The 26,904-nt window shown below is 41.1% G+C and overlaps 1 protein-coding gene across 1 annotated transcript in view; it reads left to right on the forward strand.

Moving 5' to 3' along the window:
* Positions 1–23,179: 23,179 nt before the first annotated feature.
* LOC117415905 (RAC-beta serine/threonine-protein kinase) overlaps positions 23,180–26,904 on the forward strand; it is a 41,802-nt gene continuing 38,077 nt past the window's right edge. The window contains exon 1 of the mRNA XM_034026821.3: positions 23,180–23,530. The gene's annotated coding sequence lies outside the window, so the exon portion shown is untranslated. The remainder of the gene's footprint in view (positions 23,531–26,904) is intronic.

A 26,904-nucleotide genomic window follows, 5' to 3' on the forward strand; every position in this document is an offset into this window, starting at 1 on the left:
TCTTTTTCGACTACGGAGTAGTTACGTTCCCGAGGTAACATTTTTTTGCTCAGGTACAATATCGGGTGTTCTACTCCAGCTACTTTTTGGGACAAGACTGCACCCAAACCTACATCCGAGGCGTCGGTGTGGAGGATGAATCTCTTGGTGAAATCTGGGGTGAAAACTGGCAAAGTTTACGCTTAATCGTATCAAACGCCCCCTGACACTCAGCTGACCATTTAATTAAATTTGGAGCACTCTTTTTGGTGAGGTCGACTAACGGGTTAACCACTGTGGCGTACTCGGGGATGAAGCGGCGGTAATAACCGGCTAAGCCCAGTAGTGACCTCACCTGAGTCTTGGTTTTGGGGATCGCTGCATCAACCAAAGCCTGGATTTTGGTGACCACAGGTTTCACCCTTCCATTTCCCATTACAAATCCCAAATATTGAGTCTCTGTTTTGGCAAACGCACATTTTCTCAAGTTAGCTGTCAGCCGGGCTGCCCTTAGAGACTGAAGAACGGCTGCAACCCTAGCCAAATGCTCTCGCCAGGTGGAGCTGTAAATCACCACATCATCAATATACGCTGCTGCATATTCATGATGTGGGCGTAAAACCTGGTCCATCAGTCTCTGAAAGGCAGCGGGCGCACCATGTAGCCCAAATGGCATGGTTTTAAAGTGGAACAGCCCTTCTGGTGTTGAAAATGCGGTTTTCTCTCTGGAGCTGCGGGTTAAAGGAATTTGCCAGTATCCCTTCGTCAGGTCCAGAGTGGAAATAAACCTCGCTTTTCCCAGTCTGTCTAAAAGCTCGTCGACCCGAGGCATGGGATACGCATCGAACTTAGCAATAGCGTTCACCTTTCTGAAATCTACGCAGAAGCGGTTGGTGCCGTCTTTCTTAGCCACTATGACAATGGGGCTGCACCACTCGCTCCTGGAAGGTTCAATTACCCCAAGCTCGAGCATATCCCATACCTCTTTGCGCACGCCACTTCGTCGACTTTCCGGGATCCGGTACGGTCTCTCTCGCACTGTGACACCTGGGGGAGAGATAATGTCATATTCAACTAAGTTTGTTCTGCCGGGCACATCAGAAAAAACATCGCTGAACTCCTCAATAAGCTTACGCAGCTCTCTTTGCTGATCCGGAACCAACTGTTCCCCCATCGAAATCGCTCTTGTGCTCGGGGTCTCTGGACAGGGACCTAAATCATCCTCCATATTGCCTGGGGCTATAAATAAGACCTCCCTTGCCTGCCAGGGCTTTAACAAATTAACATTGTAAATTTCACGTTCATTCCGGCGATCGGGCTGTCTAATTTCATAATTTACTTTCCCTATAGCCCGAATCACCTCATACGGCCCCTGCCATTTAGCACACAGTTTTGATTCTGATGAGGGAAGTAGCAGCATTACCTTGTCCCCTGGTCGAAAGGTTCGAATCCGTGCATTTTTGTTGTAATGCTGCTGCTGTCGGTGCTGAGCCGATCTGAGGTTGTCTCGGGCCAAACGACCGACCAAATCCAGGCGATCCCTTAGTAGGAGCACATACTTCACTACATTTTTGGACGAGCCTTTGTGCTCCTCCCACCCCTCTCTCAGCAGGTCGAGAATGCCGCGAGGCTGCCGGCCGTACAGGAGCTCAAAAGGGGAGAACCCTGTTGAACTCTGCGGCACTTCTCTCACCGCAAAAAGGAGGTAGGGAAGAAGCGATGCCCAATGTTTCTGCTCTTGTGTTACAAATCGCCTCAGCATCGACTTTAAGGTCTGATTAAAACGTTCCACCAGACCGTCCGATTGTGGATGATAAACGGACGTCCTGATGGGACGTATTTTCAATATTTTGTACACCTGCTGTAACGTATTGGACAGAAAATTGGTTCCGTGATCGGTCAAAATCTCCTTGGGGATCCCTACTCTAGCCATAATCTGTGCTAACTCGGTGGCTATTGCAGCTGCACTAGTGGACCTCAATGGAACTGCCTCCGGGTATCGCGTTGCATAATCCACCACCACTAATATATGCGTATACCCTGAGTCAGAAGGTAGCAAAGGGCCCACTATGTCCATTGCAATGCGTTCAAAAGGAGTGGAAATAATCGGCAGTGGGACCAAAGGGGCGGGGCGCACTCGACCCGGCGCTACTCGCTGGCAGTCTGGGCATGTGGCTACATATCTCGACACATCAGTATTAAGACCTACCCAATAGAATCGAGCCAATATCCGTTCCCTCGTCTTCTCGGCTCCGAGGTGCCCCGCAAAAGGGATATCATGCGCCAGCCTCATGACCTCGGTCCGACAAGACGGGGGAACCAACAATTGTGTTACAGGCTGTCCTGTGCCCGCGGCTAGGTTTACCCTATATAGTATTTGCCCCTTGATACTGAAATGTGGATATACTAGCGCCCCAGCGCCGTCAACATCCTTACCTTCAATGGACCGGACCTGCCCCCAAGCGTGCACCAGTGACGGGTCATTATGTTGGCCCCACACTAGGTCCGCGCTTGAGTACCACGGGTCCGGTACATTGAGAGGGGCCGGAATAACCTCTGCTCTGGTCGGTCCAGTAACCTCGCTCTCTCGGTCACACTGCGTTCCCACTCCCTTCGACTGGCGTTTGTTACCATTGCAGCACTCTCCCACCAGACCCCAGCCTTGTCTCACAAATGCTCCCTCCCATTTTGCGGTCCTTCTCTCCTTATTTGTTTTTCTAGGACGGAAAAGAGGGGAAAACATTTCAGTGTGAAAAGGAAACACATCACCAATTCGTTCCTTTTTTTTCTGCCACGTTTACGTGTGTGGCTGAGACTGCCATTATTTGCATCAATTCTTTGAATTTTGGCCAGTCTCGACCCAGAATAACTGGGTGTGGCAACCTTTCCGCCACCCCGACTACAAGGTGACGTTTTATCGGTCCTACCAATAAATATACTTTTAATGTGGGGTATGCCGCCGTATCTCCATGGATACAGGAGATGGCCACCTGACCTCGTGGCCGCCACGACACACCGCCCAGGAGAGCTGTCCTAATCAAAGTCTGCTCACACCCTGTGTCCACTAATGCGTGGGTTTTCACATTCCCTAACACAACATTAATCAAACAAGGCCCCTCCCGACCATTTTCCCCACGCTTACCAGTTTCAGGTGCCCAATTGCACGCGGCCACGTCACACTCCATGGCAGCGGGGCATGACCTGGCCAGATGTCCCGGCTGGTGGCACATAAAACAGATAGGAGGGACAGAGGGGGCATAGGTCATAAATCTGTCCCGCTGCTGGTATGGCAACGGGGCAGGGGCAGCACCTCTACCCCAGCTGGGGGCCAACCTTGGTCTCCATGGGGGGGAGGCAAGGGGGCCCAATGGGGTCAGTGCTCTAGGAGGTCTGGGTCCCTGGAACGCGGGGGGTGGTGGTGGTGGTGTTGGAGGAGAGGGAGGGAGAGGTCTGCTGCTCCGAAGGGCAGGGGCCGACAGGATCCCGATCCGGGCAGAAGTCAGGGAGTCCTCGAAGTCTTCAGCCAATTTGACCGCCTCCTCCAGGGTGTCGGGGTTGTGGCGCCGTATCCACGCCTGGGTTTCGGCGCCGACCACATGGCAAAATTGCTCTACCACAATGGCTTCCCCCATCTGCTGGGCGGTCTTCTTCCCGGGGGTCAGCCAATGCACCATGTGGTCGCACAACCGCTCTGCAACCACCCTGGGGCGTGTCTCCGGGGCTCTCCGGTACTCCCTAAACCGCGCCCGGTGGGTCTCCGTGGTGATGTTCAGCCGGCGGAGGATAGCCTGCTTGACCAGGTCATACTCGGTGGCGTGATGGTCACTCATGGCTTGGTAGGCTGCCTGAGCCTCCCCAATCAGGCAGGGTCCCAACTGGCTGGCCCAGAACTCCCGCGGCCAAGCCGCCGCGGTAGCCAGCCACTCGAACGCCACCAAATACGCCTCCGGGTCATCCTCCACCGACATCTTCATTGCCCGTGCCTTCGGGGGCGACATCAGCGGTATTGTGGCCGGGGTCGTTGCTGCAGCAACGGCCAGCCCTACCCGTTCAATGAGCGCCGTGTAGCGCTCCTCCCTCCTCCTCTCCTCTGTGTCGCGTCTGCTCTCCAGCGCCTGCAGCAGCTCCGCCAGTGCGTTGCGATCCATGATCCCGGATCTGACACCACGTGTGGCAGAGTGGATGGTAAGGGGAACAGGTGTAGCGGTGATGCAATGCAGGAGTGACAGACAGACAACGATAATTTGGTGAACAAGTGTTTATTGTGCTGTTTCCAGGTCTGGCGACCGTCAAATAATAAATCCCCGGCAGTACACAACAATGTGTAAAGCACGGGGAGCGTGAATAATCCCACACAGTCCTGAACAGAAAAACAAATGCACGGTCACCAGTCCTGGGTGAACTCAGTCGTGCAGGTGCTCTGTGCAGTGGTACTCCGGATAGTGCTTTTGTGGCGACAGCTCCGGAGGTGTGCTTTAACTGTCTATTAGTGCGACAAAAAGACAGACAATTATAGACAGACAGAAATAACACACAACACGTAACACTTATTCCTTTTTTTATATTTCTGAGAGCTCCTCTCTCAGTCCTTCTCTCCTCCTGTTTAACCCAAACGAAGGAAAAGAACAGCGTTACCCTGGCCCCTATATGTAATCCCGCATGATATCTAGGTAAACGGTTGCAGCTGCCTTATTACTTGCAGCTGCCCCTTGTTTACCTGTCAAATCAATACGGTCTTACAACAGAGTCTCGCTTCCTTCCAGGCTGACCCACTTCCCGGTCCCGGAAACGAACTGTCAGGCCAGCCCTTCCAGATACTTCTCCTCCCGTTCTTTAGCGCCCTCACAGGTCGGGAGGAAGATTTATCACCAGAACTCATTGTATTTCTGTTACAGTCTCCAAGGCGGTTTTACCAAGTTTCCCTGCTATCTTTGCCTTTGGGACAGCAGGGACACCAAGGCGCACTACCACAGGCGGGACTGGCCACAGCAGACCGAGTTCTCTGTGGGGAGGAACAACGTCAAGAGGGAGCCACTGGTGGACCCCCGGAAGGTACTGATGCCACCACTGCACATCAAATTGGGCCTTATGAAACAATTTGTCAGAGCTCTAGATAAGGAGTCGGCAGCCTTCAAGTACCTTCAAGACTTCTTCCCTAAGCTGTCTGAGGCAAAGGTCAAAGCCGGTGTCTTCGTCGGACCACAGATAAAGAAGATCCTGGAGTGCAATGAATTCCCCAAGAAGCTCACTAGTAAGGAGAAAGCGGCTTGGAACAGCTTTGTCGCAGTGGTTCGGGGCTTCCTGGGCAATCACAAGGCCGAAAACTATGTGGAGCTGGTTGAGACTCTGGTGAAGAACTACGGCACAATGGGCTGTAGGATGTCCCTCAAAGTCCATATCCTTGATGCTCATCTTGATAAATTCAAGGAGAACATGGGAGCGTACTCGGAGGAGCAAGGCGAACGCTTCCACCAGGATATACTGGACTTTGAACGCCGCTACCAAGGACAGTATAACGAGAACATGATGGGAGACTACATTTGGGGGCTGATTCGTGAAAGTGATTTACAGTATAATCGTAAATCTCGAAAAACGAATCACTTCTAAATCTTTTGTAGTCATTTTTGTATTACTTTAGTATAAATACATGTTAATTTGGATTCATATGTTGTTTTTTTCTGACTATGTGAACGAAAAGACACAAATTCGCCCATTTTCTCATTGGAAATAGGTAAATTTCAAAATATCACTGTCCTGGTCACAAAAGCAAAGTTTGTGGGGAATAATAGCCATTTTCTATACTTTTTAGGCATAAGCAACTAGGAAATAACACTTACTACCCAGGAACAAAAATTGTGTTACATAGTGTAATAATAATAATAACATGCAATCAGACCTCATGGGTCAATTGCAGCAGACTCAAAGGAGCGTCCTATCTGGGGATGATCCTGTGGTTAGTACGGATGATGGTACTAAACCAGTACGCAAGTGAATATCAATTGCAGTGAACTAAGCAGCCCAAGAGTCCCCAGCTGCATATTAAAATGTTTCTCAATTGCAACAAACCCAAGAGGATGCCCTCTAGAGGATGTTACTAAAGCCCCTATCACACTGGCACTCCTACCCGGGTCCGGACCTGGGTCTTGGCTACCCGGGTCACAATCCTACTAACTGGAACAAATATGAAAAATCCCATGTATTGCCAACTTGAAAACTTGAAACTGAGCGATTCATAACCCAAAATTATATAAAGTGATTTGAAATCTTCTTAAAAAAAAAAATGTGTTAAAGCATTTGGAACAGAACCAGTATCATCCTTATTGAACTTATCGTAGGACTATTTTATTTAAAATGTACACTGCTGTGCAAAAGTCTTAGACATGTTGCATTTTTTTACTCTGATGCATTATGAGCATCAACAATTTACTCAAAGCCTCCACTAGTGTTTTCTGCTATTATAACAACCTTGACTTGCATAAAGAAGGAAAAACATTGAGTGAAATTATTATTAATTTCTTAGCAGACGCTCTTATCCAGGGTGACTTACAATTGTTACAAGATATCATATTATTTTTACATACAATTACCCATTTATACAGTTGGGTTTTTACTGGAGCAATCTAGATAAAGTACCTTGCGCAAGGGTACAGCAGCAGTGTCCCCCACCTGGGATTGAACCCACGACCCTCCGGTCAAGAGCCCTAACCACTACTCCACACTGCTGTCCTATAGCTTGCATCAGTTGATTTTCAAGGTGTGGTACCCGAAGCATAATCAACAAGTACAGAGAAACATCATCTGTAATTGACAAACCCAGGACTGGAAGACCCAAAAAGCTGTCTAACAAGGATGAGCAATACTTGACGATAATATCCTTAAGGAATAGAAAGAAGACAAGCGTTGAGTTCACAACAGAACTGGCAGAAGGCACAGGTGTCGTTGTCCATCCATCAACAGTCCAAAGCACCTTTGACCATTGTTTCACAGTCCAGTTTCTGTGTTCTTGTGCATATTTTAGCCTTTTAGTCTTGTTCCCCTTTCTTAACAGAAGTATTCTTACTGCAGCACATCCTTCAAGTCCTGATTTCAACAACGACACTTGTGCTTTCTGCCAGTTCTGTTGTCAGTTCAATGCTTGTTGATTCTGTTGCTTGACCCCATGTGACCTACAGCACAGGAAGTACTTAGGTACCAGGAAGCAGAGGTTTAAACCTTTAATCTACAGTATAGAGTTATATTATTGTAAAAACAAACAAAAAAACAATCTCCATAAATTTAGTAAAAGAAAAAAAGCTAACAAAGGAATTTCCAGTGTGACATTACCTTTATAAAAGTTTCCCACAGTCAAAGCTCAGCAAAGTGTAATAAAGCACAGTGAAAGCATGGCAAAGCAGAGAGAGGTAGCTGTGTGAACATACTGTGATAAACTCTTCTATGCAGTTAATGCTCTAGAGGTAAGGAAAGGATTGTAAACCCTTTTAAACAAGCTGGATCTCACTGTACAGCTTCTCTCCAGTTTCATTGCCCTCAGTTCTGTATACCAACACTCATGTTTACCATACTATGTGAAGCAAGAAATGTGCCAATTTATCAGTCGAGATTAAGCAATAGAAGTTGTAAGAAACTACAAAATGAGTTTGCACAGCACTGCTAACCACACCAATGTACAGCTACACACGGCTTCTAGTGTTGTCTGTTCCGGGGAAACGCTTTGTTATAACAATCTGCAATCGGTGTTGCATTCACCCCTCCAATCAGCAAAGGCGGTTTCCCTCCCTTTATCTACAGGTGCCCATTCCCCACAGCACTCACTGACTAAATTAAGGAATGGCCACACACCTGTGACTGTAGGCAGTGATAGATTTAACCACATCCCTGCCAGACTTACACCTAATTACACCGACAGGGCTTCCGCTTCCCTAAAATGCTGACATGGGAATATCGAATTTGTGACAAGCAGCTCCCATCTCCTACTTTATCCGACAAGAAACATTTTGTAATGACAGTGTTTGAACACAGGAGGGCAGCATTGCTCAATATGACACAGAAGCAGGCGCTCCGTTATTGGATGCGTAATCTATTCAGCCATCAACAATTCGGAAATAAAATCTTAAAAGGAGTTGACAGAGTGAACCGTAACCAATAGTGTAAGCGCAGCACAGAAACCAGGACCAGGGAACACAGTTGGACATTAGGTGTAGTCTACACTTAGCACAGAGCAGGCTCAATTCTTAATTGTGAAGACGAAAAAAAAAGGATAAAAAAAAAAAAAAAAACGTACGCGCTTTTTTTTTTTAAGAGTGTAAAATTGAGATATATAAAATATTATTTTTAATTTCTTCACATTACTGTGATCTCGGGCTGTACAGACACTGGGGTATGTCAAATTCGCGCCACAAAGACGTTTCTCATTAGTCAGTTTCCCAAGTTACTCTATACTCTGGTTTACAGTGCAGCACTAACATGAAACGGAGAAAAAAACAACCAATTACACATTTCTTTCTAAAGAAGCCAACTCTTGGTAAGAATCAATGTTAAGTCATTTATATTGTTGTTTTTCCCCTGCGCAATGTGATGTTTAGCTGCAATACGTTTTGATAAATCCTTTTTTTTTTTTTTTCAGGTAGAATGTTTTAACGCCAGCACAGCAAAAATCCAATTACCTGGTTTTTATGATGACATTAAATGTGTAGCTAAACCGGAATAGCTGGCTGTATGGTGTTTTTTTCCTCGTGACTTTAAATGGACAGTCAGGTCGTCCAAGTATCACCCTACCTGCCATAGCATAGCGTTTTGTCATAGTGGCTGTGTATTTGCATCTATAGAGACCCGCCTGTGAATACCTTGTCAAAGTACTAGACTCATACAAATATTGTACACAAACAGCACCAGTCTCAGCAGTGTCAGCACCAGTCCCAGCAGTGTCAGCACCAGTCACAGTCCCAGTGTCAGCACCAGTCACAGTCCCAGTGTCAGCACCAGTCACAGTCCCAGTGTCAGGAGCAGTCCCAGTCCCAGTGTCAGCACCAGTCACAGTGTCAGCACCAGTCACAGTCCCAGTGTCAGCACCAGTCACAGTCCCAGTGTCAGGAGCAGTCACAGTCCCAGTGTCAGCACCAGTCACAGTCCCAGTGTCAGCACCAGTCACAGTGTCAGCACCAGTCCCAGCAGTGTCAGCACCAGTCACAGTGTCAGCACCAGTCACAGTCCCAGTGTCAGCACCAGTCACAATCCCAGTGTCAGCACCTGTCCCAGCAGTGTCAGCACCAGTCTCAGCAGTGTCAGCACCAGTCCCAGCAGTGTCAGCACCAGTCACAGTGTCAGCACCAGTCACAGTGTCAGCACCAGTCTTACCGGTCAGCAGCAGTTACCAGTCCCAGCAGTGTAAGGCAACTTAAGTAGCAGTGAACCAAATGCAAGTCAATAAAGGTATGAACCCATCTACTTTTTAATATTGATGTTATATTCTTGTCCTTTTAAAATCACATATTTCTGACAGTGTGAATATGGTCATTTTAGGTTGCTGTGGTTTTGCTGGGAGACAATTAGTTTTAATCTTTGAAATAATATGGGTCATCAAATGTTAACATTAACATCATCATCGAAGGGACTTAATATTGCTTTGCAGTTTGCATGAACAGTCTCCAGGCTTTATAAGATGATAACTTTTACCTTTGTAATATGAACAGGATCTTCAAGAGGTTTGTTCAACTTTTTTTTTGTGAATATGTAGAAAAAAAAGGCAGTTACCATGGGAACGATGAGGCTTAAAGGTTAATGACAGGAGATAACAAACATGTCCCCACTTTCCAGTCTCCACAGCACTGTGAATATAAACGAACACTGAAGTGGTTTGAACTGATTTAGTAATTCAGTGAACCTGTCCCGCACTTTCATTCTCCAGTTTTGAAAGAACGCAAACATGTATTTTCAATTACAAAACAGTATGTCTCTGTTTGCAAGCATTGCTTTCTGGTTGTCTTGCAGTTCCTTGGTCATTAACCAGCTATCTTTTAATGACATGCTTTCAGCCAGTGACGTGCTTTAACCCTGAAGACACCTCTGTGGTGAAAGGACCTGGGAAATAAGACATGCAAACTCTGTCCCTCACACTCCACTGAGGAACCCTGTCCCTCACACTGTTCACTGAGGAACCCTGTCCCTCACACTGTTCACTGAGGAACCCTGTCCCTCACATTGATGATGCAGAAGCCATTGTGGGATACTGAATTAAGGCCAGCTGAAATGGTAACTAATGGCAGTACTGTAGGAAGGGGCAGTTAGCCTTTGTGGTAACACTTTATATAAAGGTGCTACTTATTAAAGTTTTATAAATGTGTAAAAATATGCTTAATAACTATGTTATAGAGTGTTAATAAATCATTGTAAATTTATAACCATGCAATAGCCATTGACGGAATTACGTTTAAACATCCCAAAGTACAATAGGTGGCTAAAAACTGTCCCCTTTATAAAAACGTTTATTATTTTAATGTGTGTAATTTAAAGATGTATGTTATCATCTTATTTTTTCTCGAAGTTGTTTTGTATAGCACTATTTTATTTTTATCTCCTCGACTGACATTGAAATGCCAACAAATCCTGTATTTCGGACCTTTGGTGATACTGCAGCAGGACCATCACAGCTGTTCATTTTCATCTTTACAAGACGTTTACATGCTTACAGCAAGCAGGCAGATGTCGTTTCCAGCAGTTCAAAAGACCGCTCTGTCATTGAAAATGGAGTGAAGGGAGAATGTCTGAGTTGTTCGTACTGCACACTGAAAGTGATGTTACCATGATGAGCAGATCATTGACCTCTACGCTGCGGAGTCCAGTTGCAGGATTGTGCTTCACTGAAGTTTACGATAAGAGTGCCTTTATTTTTAGTGCTGTGTTAAGCTTCATTTATTTCATCTTATGTTGGGAAAACAACAATGTAATATATATATATATATATATATATATATATATATATATATATATATATATATATATATATACAGACGTGCTCAAATTTGTTGGTACCCCTCCACAAAAAACGAAGAATGCACAATTATCTCTGAAATAACTTGAAACTGACAAAAGTAATTGTCATCCACCATTGTTTATTCCATATTTAATAGAAATCAGACTTTGCTTTTGATTTTTTATTCAACATAATATTGTAAATAAGAAAACAAATGAAAATGGCATGGACAAAAATGATGGGACCGCTAACCTAATATTTTGTTGCACAACCTTTAGAGGCAATCACTTCAATCAAATGTTTTCTGTAGCTCTCAATGAGACTTCTGCACCTGTTAACAGATAGGCCTACTCTTCCTGAGCAAACTGCTCCAGCTGTCTCAGGTTTGATGGGTGCCTTCTCCAGACTGCAAGTTTCAGCTCTTTCCATAGATGTTCGATAGGATTCAGATCAGGACTCATAGAAGGCCACTTCAGAATAGTCCAATGTTTTGTTCTTATCCATTCTTGGGTGCTTTTAGCTGTGTGTTTTGGGTCATTATCCTGTTGGAGGACCCATGACCTGCGACTGAGACAGAGCTTTCTGACACTGGGCAGTACGTTTCGCTCCAGAATGCCTTGATAGTCTTGAGATTTCATTGTGCCCTGCACAGATTCAAGGCACCCTGTGCCAGGCGCAGCAAAGCAGCCCCAAAACATAACCGAGCCTCCTCCATGTTTCACTGTAGGTATGGTGTTCTTTTCTTTGAAAGCTTCATTTTTTCGTCCGTGAACATTGAGCTGATGTGACTTGCCAAAAAGTTCCAGTTTTGACTCATCTCTCCAAAGGACATTCTCCCAGAAGGATTGTGGCTTGTCAATATGCATTTTAGCAAATTCCAGTCTGGCTTTTTTATGTTTTTCTGTCAAAAGTGGAGTCCTCCTGGGTCTTCTTCCATGGAGCCCACTTTTGCTCAAAAAGCGACGGATGGTGCGATCAGAAACTGACGTACCTTCACCTTGGAGTTCAGCTTGTATCTATTTGGCAGTTATCCTTGGTTCTTTTTCTACCATTCGCACTATCTTTCTGTTCAATCTGGGGTCGATTTTCCTCTTGCGGCCGCGCCCAGGGAGGTTGGCTACAGTTCCATGGACCTTAAACTTCTTAATAATATTTGCAACTGTTGTCACAGGAACATCAAGCTGCTTGGAGATGGTCTTGTAGCCTTTACCTTTACCATGCTTGTCTATTATTTTCTTTCTGATCTCCTCAGACAACTCTCTCCTTTGCTTTCTCTGGTCCATGTTCAGTGTGGTGCACACAATGATACCAAACAGCACAGTGACTACTTTTCTCCATTTAAATAGGCTGAATGACTGATTACAAGATTGGAGACATGTGTGATACTAATTAAAGAAACTAATTAGTTTGAAATATCACTATAATCCAATTATTTATTATCTTTTCTAAGGGGTACCAACAAATGTGTCCAGGCCATTTTAGAATATCTTTGTAGAATAAGCAATAATTCATCTCTTTTCACAGATTCTTTGCTTTATTCTATGACATACCAAAGGCATGCAAGTATACCTAATAAAATAGCTTTTAATTTCATCACTTTTCAGGAGGAATGAAGCATTATTTCAATGAGCTGTAAGGGTACCAACAAATTTGAGCACGTCTGTATATATATATATATATAGCACTGGGCCTGTTTTGTGCTATAGATTTTTATACAGTACATAGGAGGCTGTGTGTTCCAGTGGTTAAAGAAAAGGGCTTGTAACCAGAAGGTCCCCGGTTCAAATCCCACCTCAACTCATTGTGTGACCCTGAGCAAGTTACTTGTGCACCGTCTTTCGGGTGAGACGTTATTGTAAGAGACTCTGCAGCTGATGCATAGTTCACACACCCTAGTCTCTGTAAGTCGCCTTTGATAAAGGCATCTGCTAAATAAACAAATAATAAAAGTTCTGAAAAAGACACAGTTTACAGCTTTTATTTATTTTTCAAACTCAACACAATGAATGAAATGTAGTATTCAGACTCACTCACATTGCAATAAAATCCATTATTTGAGGTTCCGAGAAGAAAGCTTAACATAAAACCTGGTTAAACCAAAGATATTTTGATCTAGCAGCGTAGTTGTCACTACAACCACTTTTCACAAAAAAAACCCTTCCTTCTCCTAGGTAACCCACACAGCGAGTGCTCATTCTCAAACACTACGGAAACCCACACTTAACAAAAAGCATTGCATTGCTGTTCAGAGTTATAGAGAAAAAAAACAATTGTAAAATAAAATAACAATGTGTTCGCTCGCTTTGGTGCCAGCGTAGTCCGTTAGCACTCAGGAGAGGTAAAACAAAACCCCCTAACCAGGTTAGTAGGGGAAATGAAACCTCTGGGAATCTGTGGCTAAACAGACCGCCTTCCTCCAGACAGCTAGCTAAAGGTCATTGTTATTATGGTCACAGAGAAGGTTATACAGTATTGTTCATGACAGCATCCAGTCTGCTCTTGAAGGATCTGAGAGTCTCTGCTTCAACTCTGTCCGGCAGCCTGCTCCAATGGTTCACCACCCTTTCTGTGAAAAAGCTCCTTCTCCTCTCGGTTCTGAATATGCCCTTCTTTAGCTTCCACCCGTGGCCCCTGGTTCTGTGAAAAATAATTCTCAGCAGTTACTTTGTTAAACCCCTTGACAATTTGAAATACCTCTATTAAGTCTGGCTCTCCTTCTTTATAGGCTATACAGATTCAGCTCTTTCAGTCTATCTTCATATGACATACCCTTCAATCCTGGAATTAATTGTGTTGCTCTCCTCTGTACTCTCTCCAATGTCTTTCTTATAATATGGGGACCAGAACTGGACACAATATTCTAGGTGTGGTCGTAGCAGTGCATTGTATAATTTTAATATAACTTCTCTTGATTTGAATTCAACTGTCTTGAATATATAACCTAAGATTCTGTTTGCCTTTTTTATAGCTCCTCCCCACTGTTGGCTTAAGAGTTTCATCCACTACGACACTACTACAAAGTCTCCTCGATTTCATTACTATTCATGCTGTACTTGCCTCTTCTGGTTTTGCAATCTATGTGCAAGACTTTGCATTTATTCACATTATGTTGCTGTTGTTATTGGAAGATATTGCAATGGAGTCTGTAATGTTTTATCACAAATTGCATCTGTCTTAAAGGAACATTTCTGTTTGAATGAATACTGCTCTTCAACCCTTAGCTGTAGAATTAAATGGTTAGAACAATGGCTATTAATACTGTGATTACTGTTAATATTATTGGCAGTAGTATTATATTATCTCATTCATTATTACACAGTAAAACTTTAAAATGAGGATATTTCACAGCTCGTATTTTACTATAGACGGTTTTATTTATTTACTTGTTTATCATATTTGTGTGACAACATTGTTTATAATAATTTCTATTGTGTGATATGTTATTTGTAGATTCTTAATTATATTTTATACATGCATTTATATGTATTATTACTGTCAATGGTGTGACGATAACGTTAGAAGTAGCAGTAATAATTAAAACTAGTCTAAAAAGTGTGCATGCATAGAAACTTGATGTACAATAGCTAGCTTCTTGTTTAACTTCCTGAGTCTTGTGTGTTATGAGTCTGTTTAGCTGACTTGTAAGATTTGTGTCATGAGTCTTTTAGCTGGGTGTTTATATAAGGGCTAACACTCTTAATGGATATAGTTCTTTTCAACACATTTGTTTTTTTATCTCACCAGTTCTTTTCAAAAAGGATATAATTTAAGAGACAATCTTGTCTCTTTCAGTTTAAAAAGGGACTGTTTAAATAATGTTCCAATGCTCTTTGAAGATGCTACTTAACGGAAATCATAAAGGTGGTGTCGTGGAATGTAAAGGGGTTTAATCGCCCTGTTAAACGACAAAAAAAGTGTCCTGCTTAAAAAGATGAACCTGCGATGTGGCATAATTATTACAAGAAGCTCACTTGTTAGAATCTGAGATGGAGAAACTGAAGAGAATTTGGGTAGGCCATGTTTTCTATTCAGTGTAGAACTCCAAAATATTTACTAAATACAAAATAAACTGTACTTGTATTGGCAAATTACAGGATATGGAAGGACGTATTATAGCAATTAAAATGAATTTAGATGACCGGGTATTTGTTTTATCAAGTATATATGCCCCTAATTATAACCAGCAAGATTTCTACAGATCTGTAATTCAAAAACTAAATCCATGGAGCGATCAAAATATGTTGCTATGAATAGGCTAGATACTATCTCACTCTTATTTGATTTCAATAATATGTCCATCAAAAAAAACAAAACAATTAAGTGGAGGTTTAATAACTCATTAATTAGAGACACCAAATGTAAAGACTACAATCAGCTATTATATTAATATTTTAATGTCAATTGTAATAGTGGGACAAATCCTAGTGTTGTATGGGATGCCTTTAATGCTTATATCAGAGGCAGAATACTCTTATACTTCAGCAAAAAAGAACAAAGAAAATAACCAAATTCAAATCCTTGACAAAGATATCAAAGAAACTGAAACTAAATTTATTGAAGAGCCATCTCCAGTAAAAGACACTTCTCTTATTCGACATATTTCAACTGATCAATTTACTCACAGAGAAAGAGGTGTTCAGCCAGAATGAAAAGGCTATATTATGAGCAAGGTGATAAATCTGGAAAAGTTCTGGCAAATTCACTCAAAAAACGTAATGAGGATTCATAACTGCTATTAAAAATAAAGATGACCACGTAATTACTAATCTTGAAGAAATGAATAAAGAATGTAAATGTTTTTACAAGCAACTTTACTCTTCAAATAACATTAATGATAAAATGTGGATTGATTCATTTTTAAATAAAGCCCAACTTACAGAATTGACAGAAGAGCAAGCAAGTTGTCTTGAAAGTCCTGTTTCTTTGCAAGAAGTGTTGAAGGCTATTGATGAATTCACATGCAATAAAACTCCTGGAACCAATGGAATATCAATAGAAGTTTATAAACTTAACAAGGAAATATTGGCTCCCTATTTAGTCAGTGTTTTTCAATATGCTTTTGATAATCATCAATTACCAGAATCTATAAACTTATCTCGCATCACTTTAATTCATAAGGAAGGAAATGATCCCCTATGCTGTTCTAACAGCACTTATCCGAATAGATTGTAAACTGTCCATTGTGATGGAACGGATCATTCATTCGGACCAAAAGGGCTTCATGAAGCAAATATATTCATCAAATAATGTGCTGGAGCTTTTAACTGTTTTAGATGCTTTTAGAGATCAAGGACAACAAGCTATAATAATATCTGGATGCAGACAAAGCTTTTGGTAGTGTGGAGTGGTCTTTCTTCTATGCAGTGTTACGTTGCATGGGTTTTAAAACCAATTTTATAAATTGGATTTCAACTTTATACAAAAGTCCCATTGCTTCTGTATACACTGGTACTGTTTTATCAAAGCCTTTCAATATTTCACGTGGAATGCGTCAGGGATGTCCACTCTCTCCACTCCCTCCATTACTATTCAATATAGTAATTGAAGGTTTGGCAGCATACATTAGAAATGACAAATCTATAAATGGTGTAGCAATTAAAGAAAATACTTCAAAAGTGCTACTGTGTGCAGATGATGTATTAGTTACCCTAAACAATTTAACAAGCTCCCTTCCTCGGTTCATGAAAGCCATTGAAGTCTAGCTATACATGAGCTTGTAACCAGGAGGTCCCCGGTTCAAATCCCGGCTCACTTCACTGACTCACTGTGTGACCCTGAGCAAGTCACTTCACCTCCTTGTGCTCCGTCTTTCGGGTGAGTCGTTGTAAGTGACTCTGCAGCTGATGCATAGTTCACACACCCTAGTCTCTGCAAGTCACCTTGGATAAAGGCGTCTGCTAAATAAACAAATAATAATAATAATAATAATAATAATAATAATAATAATAATAATAATAATAATAATATGGTTAACTGGTCTAAACCCCAATCACTACCCATTTCAAAGAATGTTTTCCACTATCAATTTCAATGGCAACAGACAAAAAGGCATTCAATTATTAGACTTAACAATGAATCATGATTATAAAATAATGTAGGATCTTTTTTGGGGCAAAATTGAGGTGATTAAAATGATGACACATCCTATGATAGCATACACTATGCCTATATTACCTAAAATGCTACCTGGTTCCTTTTATAAGGATATTTCAAAGTTATACCCTGATTTTATATGGAAGGGAAAAAAGGCTTGTCTGAAATTATCAGCTTTAATGCTTTCACGTTATAAAGAGGGGTATTGTTAGCTAATACTAATAAGTATTCTGTGTCTATCATTTTTTATCATTAAGATGTGGTGTTCTTCCAATCTCAACCCTCCTCTATGGCTCTATCTTGTGAGCTCCTCTCGTTTCTCTCAGAACAATATTATTTCATGGCCCCCCACCTTCTCTTACATATATGTATATATTTAACATATTTAAATTTTGACATTATATTTTCTATTTTAAATTATTCCAAACCAATATATTACTATTCAGATGTATGGTATAATCCCAAATTGTTGTATAATAAGATAATGCTCTATGAAGAGTCATGGGCTAAAGCAGGAATTCATTGTTATGGTGACTGGTTTTATAAAGGCTAATTTGGAACTGATAGAATGCTTTAAATAATCTAGGTTCGATGCAAGAAAATATGAGCATTATAGAAAATTAAAACTGGCTCTTAAATCACTGTAAGGTATGGCCCAAGTTTCTTTGAACCAGATTTAACACAAATTGAAACTTACCTTCTTAATATTAAACCAGCACAAACATTTGTTTCAGTTGTTTTTTTTTTGTTTTTTTTACAAATTTATGTTAATGCAGTCCAACATAAAAAATAACATGAATGGGAGTATGCTATGCTGGTAGAAATCTCTAGAAGCTTGGAACCATATCCATTCTAATGTTAAAGTGTGCTCTATCAATGCTAGGCTTTGCTCCATTCAATTCAAAATGATAAACCGCTGCCATTATACACCATATAAACTATACAGAGCAAATCTAAAACCGAATGCATATTGCTGGAGATGTGACAATGGAACATTAATACAAATTGTTTGGGAACGCAACGCATTACAAGGGTTCTGGTCAAAGGTAATACACTGTATCTCAGATATCCTTAGATTCTTATTAAAACATGCAAATTATTTTAGGGGAACTTTCATCTTTACCTTTAAATAAATCACAGGAAAGAATCCTGTTGTTTTTGCTGACTGCTGCTAAAGGCTGCATCCTAATGAACTGGAAGAATACTGAACCGGACAGTCCACCATCGTTTGAGTTACAGAGATCCACTTCAGCTGAGTTTTTAGAATATAAGAGAAATTATGAGAGACTTATTCATTACATTTTGGAGCAAAGCCTAAACCTTTTAATAGAAATATCTTAGATACCACCTTTTGTCTGTAATATTTATGAGGTATATCGAAAAAACATGTTAGTAGGCCTATCTGTTTCTTAGGAATCCCTTAGGCCTTGCACAATCTGCAAAAAAATGAGTGCAAAACGTGATCTTTTTTTGTGTGTTTAGGTCAGAAGTTTAGAAATGTTTAAGATACTTACAATTGGTTTTCTTTCAGGTTATATATATATATATATATATATATATATATATATATATATATATATATATATATATATATATATATATATTCTGTAACTAACTTGAATAGGCCTATGGTTCTATTAGGCCTACCTATATCGGCTTATTTTCATATCCCTCTTTTTACCACAACGAAACCAAAACGGTAAGACACACTGTTCTACATTGCATTACAGTGTTTATAATATGTATTAGACCATCGTATGATAGATATGTTTTAGTTTTTTCTTTTTTTTCATTCATAAATGCAACATAGCGCCTCAGCATTTTACACACGTGGACGACATTTCTGAGTTTTGTTTAACTGTGTAGAATATATGCTATTAAAATTTAACAAAACAGTCCCATGGCGTAGTGGGTAAAGCCATTTCCTTCAGCGCAGGGAGCTCTGTCCTCCGCGCAGCTCGTATCGAGTCTAGGATGCTGGTACACTTTTAGAAGGGGGCTGGTTCATTATCCACTCTGTGCTTGGGGCACCCTTAATACGCTTAATGTGAAAAAACGTGTAACGTGTCTTTATGTGCTTACCGTAAGCACGTATTTGTAGGGTTTAATTACACTCTGTTAATGACTGCCCCACCTTTTGGAAAAGCATTGAGAAGTGTAAGCTTGATATTCGCAGTTTCTATACGGATCGGTATGAAGCACATTCTGCCACATTAAGCGTTATTCACACTGAGCGCAGTTCACGTTAAGCAGGTTTGTTTTGTAGGGTTTAACGTGATTATTATATTGTGTATGTTAATGAAAATCCTTGTTTTTTAGGATAGTATTGGAAAGTGCTAGGCTTGCCATGTGCACTGTGTTGTGCTTTTAATACAACATACCACAGCAGTTAACAAAAGAGGCTGGTTCATTGTCTTCTCTGTGCTTTTACCAGGGGGGACACCAAAGCAGTAGACTTTGAGAAGGGGCTGGTGCATTAGCTTCTCTGTGCTTTACTACGTGTTAACTGCAGTACATGTTTTAACTGCAGTACTTTATTCCACTGTACTTTACTACACGTTGCTATGCTATGCACGGTCAGCTATTGTCTCTTTGAAATCTTATTAACTAAACACCAACAGTCGGTTCCCAGGCCTTCTTTCAAAGAAAAACAAAAACAAAACACATTACTCGACATTCTGTGGGATGTCATAGGGGCCTGGTAAACAAAAAGCCCTTCTTTGGAAAGTGTGGGACAACGAGGAGAGCTGTGTCATGTGACTACGCTCTGTAAGAAGAGCTTGCCTGTACGACAGCATGGCGTAATCACAGGGTCGGTGAGCAGGACACCCACTGACCTGCACAGCATCAACACCATGAGAACCAACATCAGAGCTCTTCCTGTCCCTAGAGGATTGACCTCAGAACTTTGCCAAGTCAGGCTTTACCCAGTGATCCTGCCTCACCTGTGTGACGAAGTGTCTCCTTCCCTCTGTCCTAACCCTATCTCCAGGCTGATCTAAATCCTGCTGATGTGTTTCAATGTGTTGGGTGAATAGTTTTAGCTCCACCCACACAGCCAATCAAAACTGACCACAAAAACTTGTCTATTGCCACATTCTTATTTATCCACTGTATTGAATTCCATGTTGGCCCACTTGTGCATTTGAATGTAATGTTTCGACATTACATACATTTTTTAAGGTCAGCCCCATCATTAAACATAATCATCTTTTAATAATCACATTTCATTTTGTCAAACAGCACACCCGAGCACAGACGTTGTTTGAAGTTTGTGCTCACATCAAAAATTAAAAAGGGTGCCTACATAGAATTTGATACACAATATATATTTGCTCAATTCACTCGCGCCGCTCACTACGCTTGCGGTGTGCATTACCCATTTAAATCAATAGTTTTAATTACGTTTTATTCGCTCGCTCGCGTCATTCGCGTGTGTGCATAGACCTTTACATGCAAGCCCACGCCCATTGACTTGTTTGATTTGGCATTGTATGCTGCACAGCTGACTTTTTAGAATATGTTTGTTAACATTTATGTATTTAGCTAAATCCGGGAAAAAATACATGTTTAAAACATTAGTGCTTTTTTTTTTTACACTTGTCACCCCTGTTCACTGCAGTTTCACTGACACACTCGCCACTTCAAATATCATTTCTACAAGTCCTCATTTGAAAGGTAAGACTTGGACTAATTAGCTGTCATTTATGTATTTATTTAAATGTTCTATCCTTAAAAAAAAAAAAAACTTTGCGCACCACTTACCTACAGCAGCGCCGGAAGGTGTAATTGAATCCTCCGATAGCATACCGCGTGCAGGTAGCTGCAGGCGCGCGTGCCTATGCCTTACAGAGAGATGCATGTCGTGGCAGGCTGGTTGCAGCTTGTTACCATACAGATAAAACGACCTTCTGGGAATGTAAACAAGCTGTAAATGCAGTATTCAATGAAGTCTGCTTTCTGAAGTGTACAAAAAGCTATGTTAGCCAACATTTCTTTTTGTGTGATCATGATTATAACATAGTTTTCAGTTACATATATTTACAGTGCCTATAGTAAGTATTCACCCCCCTTGGACGTTTTCACAGTTTGTTGTGTTACAACCTGAAATCTTGATGCAGTTAAATGGGATTTTTTTCCCTTTGATTTATACAACCGACTCAACACTTTGAAGAGGCAAGATAGTTGTTACTGTGAAACAACAGTTAATGAAAAAGAAAAAAAATCTGAAATGTCTTGGTTAGATAAGTATTCACAGCCCCTGACTCAGTACTTGGTAGAACCACCTTTGGCAGCAATTACAGCTGTGTGTCTTTTGGGGTAAGTCTCTACCAGGTTTGCACATCTGGATCGTGCAATATTCGCCCATTCTTCTTGGCAAAATTGTTCAAGCTCTGTCAAGTTGGATGGGGATCGTTGGTGGACAGCAATCTTCAAGTCTTGCCACAGATTCTCAATCAGATTCAAGTCCAGGCTTTGACTGGGCCACTCTAGCACATTCACTTTTTTGTTTTTAAGCCACTCCAGTGTCGCTTTGGCTGTGTGCTTGGGGTCATTGTCCTGCTGAAAGGCGAATCTCCGTCCCAGTCTTAGGTCTTTTGCAGACTGAAGCAGGTTTTCCACAAGGAATTGCCTGTATTTAGCTCCATCCATTTTGCCCTCTACCCTGACAAGCTTCCCAGTCCCTGCTGATGAAAAGCATCCCCATAGCATGATGCTGCCACCACCATGCTTCACAGTAGGGATGGTGTTACCTGGGTGATGTGCTGTGTTGGGTTTGCGCCAGACATAACGCTTTGCATTTAGGCCAAATAGTTCAATTTTTGTTTCATCGGACCACAGAATCTTTTCAGAGTCTCCCACATGCCTTTTTGCAAATTCCAAGCAAGATTTTACATGGGCTTTTTCCAGAAATGGCTTCCTTCTGCCACTCTTCCATACAGGCCAGATTTGTGGAGTACCTGAGCTATTGTTGACACATAGACAGTTTCTTCCATCTCAGCCATGGAACGCTGTAGGTCTTTCAGAGTTGTCATTGGCCTCTTGGTGGCTTCTCTGACCAATGCCCTTCTTACCCGGCTGTTCAGTTTGGGAGGACGGTCAGCTCTAAGCAGATTCTGGGTGGTGCCGTATACCTTCCACTTCTTAATGATCGACTTGACTGTGCTCCAAGGGATATTCAATGCCTTTGAAATCTTTTTATACCCCTCCCCTGATCTGTGCCTTTCCACAACTTTATCCCAGAGTTGTTTTGAAAGCTCCTTGGTCTTCATGGTAGTATCTTTGCTTTGAATGCACTACCCAACTGTGGGACCTTACAGAGACAGGTGTATTTAATCTGAAATCATGTGAACCACTTTTATTGCACACAGATGGACTCCATTTAACTTATTGTGTGAATTCTGAAGACAATTTGGTTGCACCTGAGCTTATTTAGGAGTGTCATAGCAAGGTTTTTATTTTTAATTGATTTGTTTTTTCACTCCCACATTTTTTCACACTACTGTATATACATTATATACAGTAGTTTTATATATATATATATATATATATATATATATATATATATATATATATATATATATATATATATATATATATATATAAACTACTGTATATAATGTATTTTTTCTTGCTTTAAATAATTTAGATGATATATTCTGGAATATATTTTCCTAAAACAGATATTTAAACCCAGACGTTTGTCTGTTTTACACAGAAACTTGAGACTACAGAACTGCATTACACAGTTGCTTTGCCCAAAACACTGCATTGTAGGGCTAGTTTATTGCGGTAACCATAATACCGTGGTTTATTTTTGGAAAGGGCTCTCACTCACCAATCTATTCCTGGAATCTGGTGCCCTCAAGGCAAAAAACATTCCAACCACTGGCAGCAGATATCACCAGACACTGTATTACGACTTTCTCTCTCACTGTAAGAGTGGTTTATTAATTACAATGTCTACAAAGCTGTTGCGGTCTCTGTGGAGTTTTTGTTTGTTCTGTGAACAGAGCGCGACCACACAAATCCACACCAGTGATACACTGTAGTTGTGGCAACAACAAAACAAAACTGTGGCTGTTCGTTTTAAAAGGCTGCGCTGTTTCTTTAAATGTAACGACTTTCAACACTAGAGAAAGAATAGGGGATGTTGCGCGTCTGCAGCGCTACTGTGGAATCAGCCAGCGTGGATGTCACTTCCTGTTTGTGTTTCTGTGCTGAGTGAGTTAGTTCCTTTGTGGATCACAAGCAGCAGAACTGCGGCCTTGCTTGGTGCGACACGGAGTCAGGGAAAAAAAAAATACACGATCAGCAAAGTAAAAGAATACCCTCACACGTCTGAGGAACAACAATAGACATCCAAAATACAAAGAAAACAGCTACTGGCAACCCGTCCGAGAGCTTTCTTGTATAATCCTGCCCTGACGGTAAACACGTTTGGTTGTATGAAGCTGAGGGATTGGATACTCCCATCAGTTTCACAAGGTAAGGGCTGCATAACTTTAAAATGAGGTATGCGATCTTTTTTTTGTTTGTTTGTTTTCCTCCTGTCTTAATCGTGTTTGTAAATATGATTACCCTTGACGTGTGGCCCCGATGGTACGGTGCTTAGGTAATATTTTCACACCATTACCATGGGAATGAGACTTGCTTGTTCGAAGTGACGAGGTTCTGTCGCTCTTTTCTCTCTTTTTTTCGAAAAAAAAAAACAACACTTTGATTTGCTGGTGCTGAAGTCAAGTCGGTCAGTGATTAAGTTTTTGCGTGTCGTGTGTGTTTTGCAACACATCTGCATATGTACGTTAAAATACGCACACCATGTACTGTCGGGTGATGGTCAGTTGTCTGAACGGCTAAACAAACATTGGCCAACTAGTTGATTAGGCAACAGCATTGATTGCATTGGCTATTTCTTTAATTACACCACGGTAAATAACATTGTTTTAAACCTCTTCAGCTACCGTAGTGTACAAACCCGCATGCACTGTAATTATTTTTAAGTTTCAAGCCAATTCATATTTATTACGATCGTCATCAGATAAATAACTTCCGTATATGTATTGATTATATTTCAAATGTTATGCTTCTAAGCAACTCATCCCGGTTTTTTTTTATTGTGTGTTAGTTTACAGTAGGTTGAAAATACAGCACAGTATACATTAATGTACACGTTTGTTGTATATGGACGTTTACAATATTCAAATTGTCAGCCAAAATACACATTATATAAGAACTACACTGTGTACAAATATTACTTCCACAAATACTACTTTACTTTTTTATTTGAACATTGTAAACGAAGGTATTGTTTTATATCGTGCACTTTTTTTGTAGTACAGTGTTATTGTAAATATAACGGTGTAATCCGTGACGGCCACGGAGTAGCTCCCTGCGTCACATTTAGAATTTATCCAGTCCCAGACTATGGTTTCACTCACTGCATTGTACACCCAAATAATTATAGACAGATTATATATATATATATATATATATATATATATATATATATATATATATATATATATATATATATATATATATATATATATAGACATTACAGTTTGATATTAAGCGGGGGTTTGCACATTAGGGTATATTTAAGTGATGTTAAATGAGTTTGACTAGTTACGTTCTTGGTCAGTAAAACCATATTTGGTGCATCAGTTACAACTTTTTCTAAATGAATATATACAGACGAACGCGTCTTATATCGCCTCGTTTAATATCATGCCCCGTCAAAAACCACTCGCCATGCACCATACATAGGTTCTTTGAGAAATTCCCTCTCTTAATATCACGGCACGTTTTGTGCAGCCTGTCAAATTACTAAAGCCCTTTCACAGTGGCACTCATACCCGGGTCCGGGCTACCCAGGTCACAATCCCGCGTAGTGTGAAACCACGTACCTGGGTCGAACCCGGGTCCCAGTGACCCACCTCAGGATGTGGGTCGACATGCTTTGACCCGGGTTGAGCAAGAAAAAAATGCATGATCGCCGTTGGTGAGCCGATGCAATAACAAACAGCCAGGCCTGCGTGAAGGTTTCACTTCCGCAAGGAACGTTTCTGTTTAGCCATATTTTTGTTGATTGAGTCACAGCATGAGCCAGATTGCAGCGGGGATGAAGAAACATTTGCTCTAATCAACATTTGGGCCGACGGTTCAATCCAGAGAAGCTTGGATGGAAGCGACAGTAACAAGCTGCTTCCGGGGCATTGATCCGCACATTGTGTACTTGCATCTGTTACCCAGGTCAACCCTGCTTTCTCAAAAGCAGTGTGAAATCATGTACCCGACCCGCATGACACCGGGTCCTGACCTGGGTAGGTTCTGACCCGGGTAGATCATGCCAGCATGAAAGGGGCTTAAGTAACCACAGGATAGAATTCATTTCCAACGCAACTAACAACCAATAATCATTTCGGCTGATAAACTGAAGTTTTGTTCAGCCAGTCAAATAGTGCGTGGGCTGTCTTAACGGGACACAGTTCAGTTACAAAACACCAACATCACCAAAATTCTTATTCACACACAAAGAAAGCACCAAGTGCAACACCTAACTGATAGCTCTCATCAGACGACAATTCATGCCTTTAGATAATGACAAACTGTTTCATTCCAGCTAATGATACACGACGTATTTGTCCTGTAGTAAACTATGTGCATTTGTTTAAATGTAAACAACCACTAAATGTCCAGGTTTAAAACACTGCTCTTTAATTCACTGTTAGTTTAATTTCTCACACTCTTAATGTGCTGTCGTAGGCAAACGTGAAACCTGTTTCATATCGCGGATTGTGCCAGCATGGCAATCATGATGAAAAGCGGGTTCATAGTTATTCCATGAAAATAAAGGCTAATTATTATTATTATTATTATTATTATTATTATTATTATTATTATTTATTTCTTAGCAGACACCCTTATCCAGGGCGACTTACAATTGTTACAAGATATCACATTATACATTATTTCACATTATACAGATATCACATTATTTTTACATACAATTAACCATTTAAACAGTTGGGTTTTTAATGAAGCAATCTAGGTAAAGTACCCAGCAGTGTCCCTCACCGGGGATTGAACCCACGACCCTCTGGTTAGGAGTCCAGACCCTCTGGTTAGGAGTCCAGATCCCTAACCACTACTCCACACTGCTGCCCTAATGCTAGTTACATTGCACTTGGCACAAATCTCAGTCTAATGGCATGGCTTTGATTTTTTTCTGATATTGTGTATTGCTTATAGGGGGTCCAATACGTTATTTCACCAAACTGTGTTGCAGGTAATACTCATACCTGCCAAGTCTCCCGATTTTGTCTAGAGACTCCCAATACAGAAGCATGATCTCCCGTCTCCCGGTGAGACTCAAGAAACTCCCGATAGTATAGATTGCCAAATGTAATTCATTATTACCTTAAGTACATTTTCTGTAACAAGCTTTGTAAGATCAATATATAAACAAGTGATGTAAATGCCTCAGAGTTAAGGAGAGTTTAGCATTGCGAGTATCATAATCAAGAGGAAGTACACAGAGTGATTGTTAGTGATTTATAGCAAGTTCTCAAACAGTTTGTAAATCAATTTAAACGGCAGAAAACATCACACCAAACCTTAAGCATAAAGTGACATTTTGACATCACATAAAAGATAAAGAAAACAGATGAGTTTTTATAAAGTTGTGTGGGTCCCACAAAAAAACAGACAAAGGTTTAGTTTAGCCATTCCTTAAATGTACATTCAGATGCCATTCACTACATTTATTATCCCCTGCGGCCCTGCAAATCTGTTGACTGGGAATACAAATCCGAAGTCACAAATGTTAATCATTTCAAATAATACGATTCCAATATTCT

This window comes from Acipenser ruthenus, chromosome 7 (genome assembly GCF_902713425.1).
Source record: "Acipenser ruthenus chromosome 7, fAciRut3.2 maternal haplotype, whole genome shotgun sequence".
Classification (NCBI taxonomy): Eukaryota; Metazoa; Chordata; class Actinopteri; order Acipenseriformes; family Acipenseridae; genus Acipenser; species Acipenser ruthenus.